Genomic DNA, 15238 nt, shown 5'->3' with positions numbered 1-15238 from the left:
CACCATGGGACAGCAGGGAGCAGGGGCTAGGTGGACAGGCCTGTGCTTATGTGTCTGCCCACCTACACACATCCACGGTTGGCCAGGGCTAGTGACACAGTGATAAGGGACACAGTCACTGCTGTAGAGGAGCTGACACTTTCCACAAGATTAGGTGAAGATTAGGAAAGTTTTTGTTTTCTTCTTTGTGTCAGGAAAATCAGAGGGAAGATACTGCCAGAGAAGACAGCATCTCTTGAGATCAGGTGACATAAGACAGTGCTGGCCATGTCAGATGAGACTTGCATGACTTCTCCTGCATCCCAGAGCTGGAATCTAGACAAGATAATGAAGGGGACAGGGAGGAAAGCAGAGAAGCAGAAGGGCAGACCAAGCACCCTACCAACCACAGCTCTGATTCTTCAAAAAGTTCTTTTTCAAATGGAAATTGTCATTTCAAAAGAGAAAGTATCAAAGGGAAGGAGATGTGAAAGCTGAAAGAATAATAAGGATGCTGCTTTTCTGAACACAAGGATACCAAACAGCAACAGTAATAAGGACATTTATTAGCAGGAAGAAATTCCAATCAGTACCAATCAAGCTCAGCTAGTCCTGCCTCCTTGCAGGGATGTGTGATGCTCATAGTCCTCATCTAACCAAAATCTGCACACACTCAGACTAATGAGGCTTTTTCACAGTTCACCTGAAGGTTTCTGAGAGGCCCAGTGGACAGTTTCTGTCCCCAAGTGTCTGTCACCCAATAGACATGAGACTTTGGCTATTAGTTCAGTTGGGCTATTAGTACCCCAAGATAGTACCCCAAGCTCCAAATCACCACATCAGGCACAGTCTTGTTTTCTAAAGGGTAAGGGGCACAGTGCATGAGAAACCGGCTGGACATCCCTTCCTCGCACACTAATGTACTGAGAGACTCTCTGACCCTTGATCCTTGATACATCATCTTCACTAGATTAAGAAACACCTAGCATATTAGTAAAGCCGGCTCTGGGTGTGCCTCAGTGGGCTGTGGAGGTGAGCCTTGGGGTCTGTCTATGTCAGGTCCCTCCTTGCTGCTGCTCCCTGCTCTGCTCGCTAGTTGTCATGACCTAACAACTCTTCTGCCATGCTTCTCTGCCTTGCAGCCAGCTATACATGGACTCAATCTCCTGAAACCAGGAGCCAAATCAGAACTTCTCCTTTAAGCTGCAGGCTTTGGGAGTAGTGTCCCAGAGACGGGAAAGTGGCTGAGATGGCCTCTCCTCCCACTTCTCTAGCAGTCTCTAGCTACCCTAGGTTGTGGCAGCTCCCCAGGGTCTCCCACTGACCGGCAGCCACCCCCAGAACTCCTCTCAACCTTTAAGGCACAAACTGCACACTGAGCTCTGATGTGTGCTTCAGTGAATGGTGAAGCTCCCTCAGCCTCCCAAGTTCCAGCTCTGTCAGAGCGCAGTGCCCAGCAAGCCATCTCCAAAGGCTGTTACAAAGCAGCAAACCGGGCTACAGCCCTAACTGAACAAGAAGACTGAGCTTTGCTTTTCCTGAAAATAACTGAGTGACTAATTTGACAATTTTTAAAACTTTGAGGGCTGGCCAGATAGCCCAGTGGACTAAAGCACCTGGTTAAGCAGATGCATCGGCCAGAGTTCAATCCCCGGTGTGCTGGTGCGCTCCTATAATCCCAGCACTTGGGAGGTTGAAAACAGGAGGATCTCTAAAAGTCCAATCTGTGTGGTGAGACCCTGTAGACCTGCTACTAAATTAAAAAAAAAAAAAAAATGAGGTAGAGGTAGTGGGATAGAACTCAGGGCCTTGGGCATGCTAGGCAAGGGCTCTCATGCTACAATATATTGCAAATATTTGTGGACTCCTACATATGGCAAATACTATGGAGCGCACTAAGGATGCAGCAGAGGATGAAACTCTAATTCTGCAATTATAACAGCAGGTGCTCTTGGCCTAAAATTAACCCAGTTCATCATCATGAGCATCTAAATTTTCCTCAGTATTATGCCTCTTTATGAAAATGCCACTGAAGGAGACATTGGTACCCACTGCCCACCTCCCTGGCCACCCACACGTGGTGTTCATGACTCCATCAGCACTCGATTTGCTCCCTTACTGCAGGCCCATCACATGTGACAATATAAACAGAGCCTGTGCTGCTGGAAGTTTTTAATAAAAACAGAAATCTCAGTGATAAATATTTTATCCAGGAAAGTGAACAATTTCAAGGCCATTTATAATAACCTGGCCATCCCTGACAGGAAGGAGAGGGTGATGCAGAGTAACGATGTGGGTAAGTACGGGGAGGAACCAAGGCTAAACACGCTGTGGAGGTGCCGGGGGACAGAACGGGAGGGAAAAGCCTGAAGCCAGCCCAGCCTGGACTGAACAGCCCAGTTTTGAGGAGAAGCATCCAGCTGAAATCTGAATGGGTCCTGAACGAGAAGTTCAGGGCTGGACACCAAGCAGAGGTGGCACAGCACCCTGTGAGATTGTCACAGAGCAGAAGGCAGGCCTGGAGGAGACTGGGAGCCCACAGCTGAGTGAGGTGATTTCTACCCTGCATGTAGGCCAGGCTCCTGAAGTCTCAGAAGGGACTGGCTTCCCAGAATGCTTGTCCATCTTCAGGGTCCTTGAAGCACCTCAACAGAGGAAATGATGCCCCACTTGGAAGGTTCCCAAAGGCGGGGAAGCTGAGTGCTCCTCTTTCACAAAGCCATTTAGAGCCCCTACAGGCAGAGTGTGAAAAAGAGATCATGTTGATGGCTGAAGAACAGCAAGTGGAAGAGGCTCCCACACCAAAAATTCAATCTGGAGCCAAACATCCTTTGCCATCCTTTGCCTCCACTTTCTGGCAACTGTAGAACCTCTTGAGACAGAAGGCACACAGAGATTCAATGTCCCACCTTCCTCTTCCCTCCCCAGCTCCTGTGTCTGCAGCCTTAGGACAAGAGGACACAATGGACCAAGTAAAGACAGCAAAGGATCAGTTGAAGGAGGGAAGAACTTAATCACCCACGTCACCTATACTGCACTGAACACTGGGCATGTGACAGCACAGTGACCTGCTTCCTGCCTCACTCATGGTCCAGCAGAGACAGAGACAGTGGGATGAACACAGCAGCCAGGCACAGACTTGCCCTGGATGGCAGGAAGCCAGGGGAAGCTCCACAAGGGCCTGGCGAGCTCACTACCTATATGATCACCAGGCAAGCACAAGGTGCTGCAATTTGCTTTCATGGAATCAGACTGCCATGGTCTGACTCCCTTGTGCTCCACCCTGCTGTCCTCAGTCTGACCCAGGTCCACCCCTCAGCACGTCCCGGCGAGCCACCTTCAGTCATCTCCCATCTCAGCACCTACCTCACAGACCACTCATGATCTCAGTCTGAGACTCATGGACACAGTCTGAGGTTTTCAAGACATCCGAATGTGGGAGACAGTGAGGACAGCTCAGCCCCTTACACCTGAGGCAAAGCACTAATTATTTATTAAAGATGCAAACTTTCTCCCAGGCCCCCTGAGAGCCGTGTGGGGTCCCGAGGGATCTCTGTAGAACATGCCAGTGGCTGCAGGTACTTTGACAAAATTGGTTCTTGCCACCTGCTTCCTTGGGGGTCACTGTCACTCTTTACAAGTCTGCTTATCCACAGAAACAAAAGTTTAGAATTGCCATGAGGAATGCAAATAGGGAGAAATCTGCTGTACAGACAATGAATAACACAAGTGAAAGATGTGACTACAGAACTCTTCTTTAAGGTGCTGGTCATGGATTACAAAGTAAAAACAAAAGAAACTCAGCACTGAGCAGTGCATTTGGCTGTCGGGATGGACAGCTCTCTTTCCTATCGGATTCTACTTCAGCCACTTTGCAGACTCCATAGCTTAGGCACAACTAAAAATGATCCCAAGGGTGACTTAAAAGTGTCACGTTCTTTTTTTAAAGGGACTTTTCATTTTTTAACTATTTTCTTTTTTGGTGCCAGGAATTGAATTCAGGGCCTTGCTCCTGTCAGGCAGCTGCCGCTCCACTGAGCTACATCCCCCCCACACACAGCCCGGTTCTTTTCTTAAGCCTTCTTCATTGCTGGACCTCAGCAGCAGACCCTTTCTTTGAAGCTTCTTATCTAGTGACAGAGGCAGAGGCTTCTCCAAGGTACCTTGATTGCCAAAGCAGGGTGGGAGCTGGTAAGCCAATTTGTTTCCCCCTCAAGGAATTGCTCATTTATGCTATGACATTTAAAGTTTACAATGGTATTTTATGACTTGAGATTAAAAAAGAATCATTTCAATAAATTTCTTATAACCTAGAAGATTTCTTGGCATTTTGATGAAGTAGTTCCCTGTAATGATAAAGTTTTCTCTTGAATAATGAAGGGGGAAATATTAATCACTTTTAAGGTCATTGTGGGCTCGCCTCTGGAGCCAGGAGCCCTGCTGCTTCACCTCAGGGATTACTCAGAAACACAGTTTAGAAAACAGCAACAATAACAGCAAAACCCCTACCAGTCTTCTAATAAAGCTATAGCTTTCAGAATCATCACTAAATCTGAGCTGTTGCTAAGGAGTGTGGAACCATCAGCGGCGACATGGCAGGACAGTCTATGTCTTCCTCTGAGTCGCTCCTGGCACGGGGTGAGGGTCACGAGCACAGCTTTGCCCCCATGCCACCCTCTGCCATGTATGGCATTAGGGAGGCAATGAAATATGGTGGCCAGAGCACACAAGGACCCAGGACTTCTGACAAGGACCAAGACATTTACTGGTAAAGCCCAAACCCAAGCCGATACCAAGGTTCTGCTGTCTCTGCGCTGTTAGCTCTGCCTCAGTTGCTGGACCGTCTCATCCCTGACTAAGAAGGGGGATCTTCTGAAATGAGCCAAAGCAATGGGAGCCCAGCATTGCCTCTGGCCAGGTTTGAGGTGTCTCTGGCCCGCCCTTCTCCCCATCTCTCATCTTCCCCTGCAGGAGAAGAGAGCAGATGTAGTATTTATCAAATGCCTACTGCATGTCCTCACTGTGCTCATAGCTTCGTATCATTTAAGCCACACTACAATCCTCAAGTAGATACTAATGTCACCATTTTATAATTAAGAAGACAGGGCTGGAGAGATATCACAGTAGGGTAAGCACTTGCCTGGCAAGTACAAGGTCTTGAGTTCAATCCCCAGTACCTCAAAAAAAGAAGAAGACATACTCAGTACAGCTAAGGAAGTTACCCAAGGACACAGAAAGTAAACAACATAGATAAAATTCCCATCTCAAGTTGTACGGTGCTTTTGTCTTAAATGTATTGTTTTCTCTCATGTATCTCTGGATGAGCACATTAACTAGTCGGGTCTCTTACACTCAAACTGTTTACAGGGTCCTTAGAAGCTGGTCTGATCTGTGGTTTCAGGAAAGAGACTTCTGTGTGGCTGGAATAATCGCAAAGCCTTAAGGGAGGGCTAAGATGTAAGCTGGTGCGAAGAGATGGACAGAATGTGGGCCACAGGAGGCAGGGAGAATAAATGCCTCAGGAGAGCACACAAAAGCCACAGCTGGGGTCGGATGGCACAGGGAGGAAGGGGGCAGGGCGGGGCAGGCAGCGCCCACCTTCCTCGCCGGCCCTGTGTGCCATGGTTACCTGGGTCTCAGGCCAGACCACAACTCACTACAGCTAGAAAGGCAGAATAAAATGGAGCAGCGCCATCCAGTTTAACAAGAGTAGTTTGCAATTGTGGATAGCTTAATCTCTTCAAACTAGTTTCTTCTTTATTTTAGTTCCAGCAGCAATGCTGTAGGGCAAGCAGGGAATGGATTGTGTTGTTCATTCGACAGAGGAGAGGCCTGACTTACCCGAAAGTCTCCAAAACAAATGGTGAATCTGAAATTCTGGGATCTTGGTTGCCAGACCTGGCTCCAGGGAAAGGGTTGTCGGCCTGCAGTCTCACTCCTCCCCATATGCCCTGCAACTTCAGGAGCTCAGGGAGTCCTGCCAGTTCACCCCAAAAGGTGACAAGACGCTTCTCTCCAAAAGGCCTCACTGCTCACGGTTCAATATGCACCCTTCCTCATAGGGACTGATGTAACTCAAAAATGAGGCAGGCTCAAAAAGAGAAGCACTTTATTTTAGCTGGTACCCAGCGACAACCACCTCAGCAAGATGCTGAGGTGGGCGCCAGGAGAATGAGGGGAGTGGGTATTTAAGCTGACAAAAGGGTGACATCATGGGTTCAACTAGGGGCTACAGTAGAAAAATTACCTGTTTTCAAGAACAATAACAGGTTGGGCGGTTGGGTACAGTTTGTGCCTGGGAACGATGGCAAGAACAGGATGTTGAGCCAGAACTAGATTCGGTTGCACACAGAGGACAGCGTGAGAAAGGCCCAACTGCAGGTTCTCAAGTAGAGAATGGGGCACAGTGGAAAGTTGCAGCATTTAGAATGGGGCATACAGAACAAGATGGCGGCACATGTGTCAGGTTATAACAGGGACCTGCACCTACACTGGAAGAATGGACAATCCCTCATCATTGTTCCCTCACCCTACCTCTAACATTAAAAATAATAATAACAAATAACAACAGTGGGGGCCAGGGAGATAGCTCAGTAGAGTATTCGCTTGCCTGGCAAGCACAAGAGCCTGAGTTCAATCCCTGGTTCCACTAAATCAATCAATCAATCAATCAATCAATCAAAACAACAGTGCCTCCTACCACCTTGATGTTTACAGGATGCACACAGGATGACATTTGACTCTACCTATCATATGTGGTAAGTGTCTTTATAATCCTCACTTGACAGATGAGCAAACTGAGGCCACAAGGAATGCAAACAAGAAATTTGCTGTAAAGATAGAGCGAGTGAAAGACGTGACTGCAGTACTCTTTTTTAAGGTGCTGGTTGTGGAAGTAAAAACAAGGCAGTAAGCGGCAGAGCCCAGACTGAATCTTGGGAGTCTGGCCCCAGGGTCCACGGACCTAACCACTGCCCGCACTGCAGCACAGAGTTGGGTTTCCTGCCCAGGCATTACATCAATGACAGCCTGCAGCAAGCTCAGCATACCTTCTCCCTGGGCAGTGGGGTCTGCAGCCAGCCCGTGCTTGGTTCCTAATCCCCCAGGAGGCCCAGAGTCTGGACAAGCACAAGCGGGAAGCTTCAGCGGAGTCCGATCCTCGTCTTCTCAATCCACCTGTTTCACTGGTTCTTTCTCCAGGTCCTTGGCTTGGATCGTAATCTGTCTTTTACCCACTTATTCTTCATTAGTTCAAACAATTTTCAAATAATTGTTTCATTCCTATAGTTTTCAAGGCTTTACTATAGGTTCTGCTGTTGGGGACCACAAATTCACAATGGCTCATTTTGCATACTTCCCTAAGGGATAAAGGGAGGCTTGGGATGATCAGGATCACTCCTTTGAGATTTCCCATTATCTCTAGGGATGGGCAATCCTGTCCCATCCACTAAGACTCAACTAAAACCACTAAGATTAAAAAAACACTCCATCCAGGGCCAGATCCCTCCATAGCCTGGGATCATCTTCATCCTCTTGAGTCATCCCAGGATTATCCATGGCCACTGAGTCAAGAACCACTGTCTTCTACCACCTTGAAGCTTCCACTGCCCCCTCCTATCACTGCATATACCCAGTAAGTAGTGGCTGGCATGGAGTATCTTGGTCTCTGCCCATCCTCAGGCACTGACCTGCCAGCCCCGCTTCATGCATTACTAAATTTGTCTGTTTCTTATTTGGTGGTGGAGGTGGTAGTGCTGGTGGTGTGTGTGACCTGGGCCTCAGTGCCCCTGGGATGAGCAAGGGCAGCAGAAGAGAAGTGCTCCACAGCACAAGGGCAACTGGGCAGAGCCCGTCAACCCTGCGGCAGGAAGCGTGGTGTGCGTGAGGCGAGGGAGCAGATCATGCAGCTGTCTCATCAGCTTCTTTTCCAAAGTCTTCTTGGACTGTTTCCTGTAAACACCACCTTGTTGCACTGCTGTTTATACCCAGCCTAAGTGAATATTTTCATATTTTGACACCTGAATGCCACCCAGCACTTGGAAGCTAATCTGGCATGCTCTCCACAGCACTGGAGAACCTTCACCTGCCAGGTGCGGCGCACCTGCTCAGAGGGAACTGAGCCTTTGAAGAAGGCACTGACGTTGCTGTAGAAATGGGCCAGGCTGACAGAGGCGGGCCCAGCCAAGTACCTGGTACAAACCTGCAATCCCAGCACTCGGGCAGCCTGAGGCAGGAGGACCAAAAGTTTGTCCTCAGTCTGGGCAATGTAGTGACTCTGTGAGGCTCTCAAAATAAACATTTTTTTAATGTTATGGAGGTTAGGGAAGTAGTTCAGTATGAAGGCCCTGGGTTCAATCCACAAGCCACAAGATAGATAAATGATTCATTCCTAGATAGACAGACAGAGAGACAGATAGATAGGTAGGTAGGTAGGTAGGTAGGTAGATAGATAGATAGGTAGATAGATAGATAGATAGATAGATAGATAGATAGATAGACAGACAGACAGACAGACAGACAGAAAGACAGACAGACAGATAGCTTTGAAGGGAAAACAGCATGAGATTTCTGTTATCGGAGGCTTTATAAGAAGTAATTTTTATGAATCCATCATAACCCTCCAAGTGATATACACAGTGAGGAGCCAATCAGTTTTAGAAAATAAACTAGTTCCTCAACTACTGAGAGGTGGCCAAGCACAGGCCCTCAGGACCACCTGAGCAAGCAGGACACGCCTGAGTGCTTATCACCTGTATGAAGGCTGCAGAGGAGCGAGGACCTGTCTCCTCCTGGGACCTCGCAGCGCCCTGTAGCTTGCTGTGAGTGCTATTAACAAGTCTGGTCATTTTCTTCACAGTTCAAATCGCTGCTCAGACTCCATTCACATATGAATCAAACAGCTATTTTCTTGTAATCTATGAAACTTACTTGTCCTTATTACATTTCAGGCCACCCTGCAAGTCCTGGCGATTGATGCCCTGAGCCATGTGGAACGGTTCCAAGAAGGCTGGTGCTGTCTCCATTTCTAGGGTCACTGTTTGTCACTTCACAGAGCCACCTGGACCCCCAGCCACACTGGCTCCCCTGACCCCTCGTTCTCACCCACCGAGGAGTCAGTGTCACACACAATCTCTTTGAACTTCATGACATCTCTCAAACCATTCCTTCTGCCTGTCACTACTTCCATGACATCTGGTTTACTGCCCAGAGCAGTCCCGTGCCACCTGATGTCCTGGCCACGACCAGGGACTCTCCCCCCCCACACACACACACACATCACTACCAACCCTGGGGCAGCAGCTGAATAACCAAGTCTGATTCTACTGATCCTAAGCTACACAGGGGCTCTGGGTCACCAGAGTGGAAGAAAGCCCCAGCCCCCTGCTCTTACCACTCCACCCATTTGCAACCAACTGTGCCTTTCCAAATGCACTCTCTCCTCTTTCCTCCTGAGGCTCTGCTCCTGCTGCTCCTTCCCCATTATCTTACTTACTCTGCTCTCATTACTGGCACAAAATACCCAACACCAAGAATTAAGGAAAGAAAGGTTTATTTAGCTCAGTTTGTGGAGGTTTCAGTCTACACTTGGCTGGCTCCAAGGCAAAGGAGCACATGGCAGAGGGCAGCAGCTCATGGTGGTGGAAACCAGCAAGAGCGAAATGGCAGGAGCAGCAGCAGCAGTGGCAGAGGCAAGCCTCTCTCCTTTGCTTATATTGCCTTCAGGGCTGTCTGCCCCAGGGTGAGGTAGCACTCACACCCATAATCCCAGTAGTACTCAGACCCATAATCCTAGCCTTGGATCATGAATTAATCACAAACTCTAGAACGATGCCCCAGTGACTATATGAGGCTTTGAGGGGACAACTAGACACAAAACATAATATCCATCTATCAGGCTCACAGGCACCAGAGGAAAACAAATCTAATCCCACGTCCCATTCCCTGAAATCATCCCTGGCCTCCCCAAGCATAGGCAATGCTCCTTCTCCTGTATTTTCTATGACTTTGTTTATAGGTCTAGAACCACATTCCATCACATCACTCTGACAAGCCCTGGGCCACTCTGTGTCAGGAACCACAATGTATCCATTTTTATGTTCCTTGGGGGTCAGGGTTTTGCCTGGCATACGGCAGACCCTGAGAAGGCAGCTGACAGGATCAGCTGGATTACAGAGCATCTCAGGCTGTGAAACGAGGAAGGTGTAATTTAAGAAGATGCAACCAGGTAGGAGCTTTGGTGTGAAAACCCCATGAACTAAACACAGAGCAAAAGCCTTCCTTGTTCTCCTCAACACATACTTAGGGGAGCCTATTAAATGCCAACTAGTGTGCTAATGGTTAGAGAAAAAATAATGAGCAAAATCAGAGCTGGTCCATGCCTTAATAGAGCTTTACAGTCTGAGGGCAATAAAAGAAAATAAATCATTTCACAAATAAATGAAAAGCTGGAATGAGGCCCCAGGAGGCAGAACATGATTTGGAGAGAAATAACTGAACATTTGCTCTAGAGATGAGGGAATGCTCTGCTGAAGAAATGATAGCTACATTGCATTCTTCAGGGAGAATTTTAAGCAACAGGAAGAGGAGCAGTGGTCCAGATAAAACAGCTGTGCAAATGCCCTGGTCAGGAAAAGAAATGTGCATTCAAGCAACCAAAGAAAACCCACACAGCTACAGTGTGGAGAGTGAGGATGTGAAATGCACATGAAGCTGGCGAGGTAGGAGAAGTGAGAGACCCAAGCAAGCCTTCTGCTAGGCCAATTCAAGGATTTTGTCTTCATCCTCAAAGAAATGGAAGGTGCCTTGATCAGAAGTGTGTTTCAAAATAGCCCCCACAGAGAAACAAAACACCATTCTCACTACAAAATGGAGACTAGAATGAGGGTAGGATAGGGAGAACAAAGGGGGACTGACCAGATGTCTTGGTTGCTTTCCTCAGTGTTGAGACAAAACACCTGACACCTACCATTAAAGGAGGAAAGGTATCAGTTCACAGTGTGTAGAGGTTGAAGTTCATTGCTCATCACCAGCTAGTTCCAAGGCAGGGTGGCAAGGAGGCACAGTCCATGTTGTGGCAGGGCAGGCACGAGGCAGCAAAAGCAGCAAGCGGCAACAGCAGCTGGCCACTCCCTTTTATCCCTTCTAGGCTACCTGGCTTTTGGGATGTGCCACCCACACCCATTGTCTTCACCAAGAACTACACTAAACCAATCAGTAGATTGATTTAGTAACCACGCCTCCTTATTCCAAGCATCACACACCCTAGATCCAGCCACCTCTGAAAGCCACTGTTGTTACCACTTGGGGCTTTGAGAGGCCATCTAGACACAAGCTACAACAATGGAGAAGAGAGGGGAATAGCACTGGACATGGAAACAGTAGGGAATTTAGACTAGGTAATTTAGGGGAGAATATAGGGGAGGTACAAGATGTCTCCTAAAAAATGGTATTTGTATGTGACAAGAGAGATGATGACACTGTTGACTGAGATAACAACTATTGAAGAGATAAGATATTAAGGAAAATCATGAATTATGACCCACAAATAGGTCTTGAGTGAGCTAAAAGTGGGGAGATCAACTATCTCACAGTTGTCTGTGAGACCAACTATTTAAACTCAAGAAGCATGGGTTTCATCATTTAGAACATGACAAAACTCCACATTCTTCTTATTCAATTCATGGGAAGACTTGTAGAAACAATGACTACAAAGATCTTAAATCCAGGGTCTTTAGAGCCATTACTGTGGCTTTATTCAGACATTCTGCTCCACATCATTTCCAACTTTTTAATTCAAAGTCCATCTTATTTAAATTTTGCATGCCTACATTTGGACAACTACTTTAAAGACAACAATATGCAATACAGCAACCACTGCTGATTTCCCTCATCTTGTCATGAAATTCTGTATTGTTTTATTGCTTTTTATCTTTATTCTCTTTAAAAATAAAAAGCAAAACTTTTGAAGCAAATATACACAGAGAATCCACATGTACATAGAGAGAGAAGGGGGAGAGGGACAGACACAGAAAGAAAGAGACAGAGAATGCATACTTACCCAGTGAGTGCATAAAGAAAAAGAATATTGGCCATCTGTCTATCACCAAAGAAAACCGCATGGGCATTCTGGGGTATGCTTTTCCAGTTACGTCCTCTGGCAACCTTGTGTGGATGTCCACAGTTGGCTACATTGTTATATGAAATTGCATATAATTCTGGTGATAAATGCTACCTAGGAAAGAGGCTGTCCCAGAGCATCTTTTATGATTGCAGGATTATTGCCTAAATTCGGAATAATGATCCTTAACAACATTCTTCACTTTAACTTTATCTAGTTGCCACTGTGGAAAAATGCACCAGGGCCTCCAGCATCCTCTACGCTATTAGAGCAGCCAAGTCATCCGGGTAGCTTCTGGGTGACCGGTCTCCTCCAGCCTTCCTGGTAAATGAGGTATTAAAGGGGATGAGAAGCCCGTGGAGCACGCAGTGCTTCATAGCTCCTCACTGCTTGATCTGTAATTTTTTATTTTCCTTCAAACAACATTTTTTAAATACAGGTTGTATGGGGGCATGGTTCACAAGTCCTTTGTAAGTACTGAAAGAACTTTTCTTGACTCGGAGAAACAGATCAATCCTCACGTCCTGAATGACATACTGAAGGACACAGGACAAAATTCAAAGGGTAAAAGGGCCTCTGTGGGGATAAAAATGAACTGAGATAATTACTCTGCAACCATTTATGGCTTCTCTGCATCTCTTTTTCCTCTTTCTCCTCTAACAGCTTCTGTTTCCTCACAGTTTCACAAGCTTTTTCATCACTTGACTTGCTGGGTGTCGACAACACCTTCTTCCCCTCAACTTTCCACCTCCAGTGCTAAATACTGACCACTACTGACCACAGCATTCTAGCTCCAAATCCCTCAAGAACAATTAGTTGACAGTCATTTGATCCCAAGCCATAGGCTCCATCCAGTCTGAGGGCTGCGTGCCCCTGGCCCCATCAGACGGCATGGGCACAGAGTCCATGCCTGCCAACTCCACCAGTCCTTTCAGCTGAAAATGAGTTTGAGAGAAGAGGGCTTGCCCTGGGCAGGCCCACAGCTACGCCCCCACCCCTGAGGGATTTCACCCCCACAAACAATTTAACTGGACATAGAATCCCCAGACCCAAATCTTTTCCCATTAGCTCTCAGTGGCACTTACTGCACTGTCCACAGGCACAGCATGTGACCTGGCAGGTGCCTGACATCTTCTTCCTCCCTGTTGGCCTGTTTTCCCATTTGGATCCTTACACAGCTTCCTCCTTTGCCATCACTTAAAAATCATGGCATGATGTGTCTCCACATGGCCTTCTTTCTATGTTTTTTTGCTCATAATACAACTAGTTCTTCAAACTTGGGAACATTTTCAGGTTTCTGTTTTATTTCTTTATCATTTCTCTTCTCACTGTTCTGTTTTCACATTCTGAACACCAGGAAACCTATGGCAATTCCTGATATTTATTATTTTCCCTGAGCGTTTTCTCTCCGGTCTTCCAAAGACTGTCTCAAGGCTCCTCCTACTGTCTCAAGGGATCCAGCAGTCTCATGTGTTAGTTCTGACTGGCACACTTCCTGACGTCACTTTTCATCTTGTCCTCACACAGTTGCTTCTCTAAAGTCCTTTCTCATTTGATCCAACTCATTCTTTCCTTTTTTGGCTTCTACTCGAGACGTGCTGCTCCAATTTGTTTATGCCACCTCTTCTTAGGTCACAAAAAGGAGGGTAACGCATTTTAGAATATTTCTTCTATTTCTTTTTCTTTCTTTCTTTCTTTTTTTTCTGACTGCAGCCACAGGCTGCTTTATTGTAGCCGGTGCCGCAGCAGAGGGTTCCCGGCCCCAGCGGCCACGACCTCGGCCAGCTGGCGGTCAGGGCTGGACGCCACCGGCCTCATTTCCCAGCTCTCTCGGGGTGTCCCCGGGGAGCCACCATCACTCTGCAGATTCCGCATCAAAACTAAGGTCCTGGAGAACCTTGTCAATCACCTCCACGGTTTTATTTACTTCAGCTTCAGCTACTGTGTCCGGGTGGCGGCGTCCTGCTTGGCCAGCTCTGGGGTCGCCACCAGCTGCAGCATGGCCACCGTGGCCAGGCGTGTCCACTCCAGCTGCTTCAGGCTACGAATGTGGCTGGGTCACCTCATGTACGGCGCTCCAGTAGCGCGAAAAGTCGTGATGCGGGCAGCTCTGCAGGTACTGGCGGTGGGCTGCCTCCAGCCGGCCCAGGGCCCGCGCGCTCAGCCTGCAGCTGCTCGGGGCACCGCACCAGCGTCCGCACCGGGGCGTCTTTCCAGGGCCACCCCAGCTCCTGAAGGTCCGGAGTTTCAGTAGCATCTGCAGGTCTCATGCCGCGGCGACCGGGCAATCCGACGCGGCCCCTGGGGTGATCAGGACTGCGTAACCCCGGCCGGCCACGCCTCTTCTATTTCTTAAAATACTTCATGGGTCTGCTTTTTTTTTTCTGCATCTTGGTGTGACAGACCTATATGGTGGATTTTTCCCTCTAGTGGCTACATATTATTTCTTTTCTGCATATAAGTAAAATATATCCATAGTTGGTGCCTATCAACAACTGCTACCTATCAATAAGAAACAGATTGACTTTTCAATTTTTATTTTAGACTATATATTACATTTTGGTAACAAATAATTCATTTTAGTGACACTATCTCAGCAAGTTATAATTTGTAATGAATTTAGTCTCTTACAAGTTATAGGGAGAAAAGCAAAACTACAAAATGTAACTGTTTAAAGAGAAATTTCATGTACTATGAAGATACTCTAATTACTATTTCTAACTATGAAGGAAAAACTATAAATTTATAATATCTAATTACCAAAAAACAATAAAACTCAAAATCCTAAAATAACTCTAAAATTAATGGAGACTTCAAATAACCATAGTTCCTCAAAATTGTTCTTACTATTGGAAAATGTAAAGGGAATAGTTTTTTGCATCTCATAACTCTCTTTGTCTTCTCAAACAGCCTTCAAATCTATTTCTTGGGCAAAACATTCAAACAACAAACACCAGGGGCCTATCCAGTTTCCACAGGTGCTGTCCCACACTGGCTCTTCCACCATCAGGGGGCGTTTTCTTCCACCCTGTCCCTGGCTTGCCTGACGTATCAGCTGAAATCTCTGAAATCTGTAAGCCAAGTCCACATCTCCTCCTTGAAGTGGTGGGTGTTGGGTATTTTATCCCAACACAAGAAAGT

At 47.1% G+C, this 15238-nt stretch overlaps 1 protein-coding gene and 1 pseudogene across 4 annotated transcripts in view; both read right to left on the bottom strand.

The window, feature by feature from the left end:
- The window catches only part of Hhat (hedgehog acyltransferase), a 381668-nt gene that overhangs the window by 104480 nt on the left and 261950 nt on the right, over positions 1-15238 (bottom strand). The gene's annotated exons all lie outside the window — the stretch shown is intronic.
- On the bottom strand, positions 13900-14367 carry LOC111812597 (annotated as a pseudogene).

Source organism: Octodon degus, unplaced genomic scaffold, assembly GCF_000260255.1.
Source record: "Octodon degus isolate 3935 unplaced genomic scaffold, OctDeg1.0 scaffold00131, whole genome shotgun sequence".
Taxonomy (NCBI): domain Eukaryota; kingdom Metazoa; phylum Chordata; class Mammalia; order Rodentia; family Octodontidae; genus Octodon; species Octodon degus.
The sequence above is the reverse complement of the archived record's forward strand: the minus strand, read 5'-3'. Positions and strand labels throughout refer to the sequence as shown.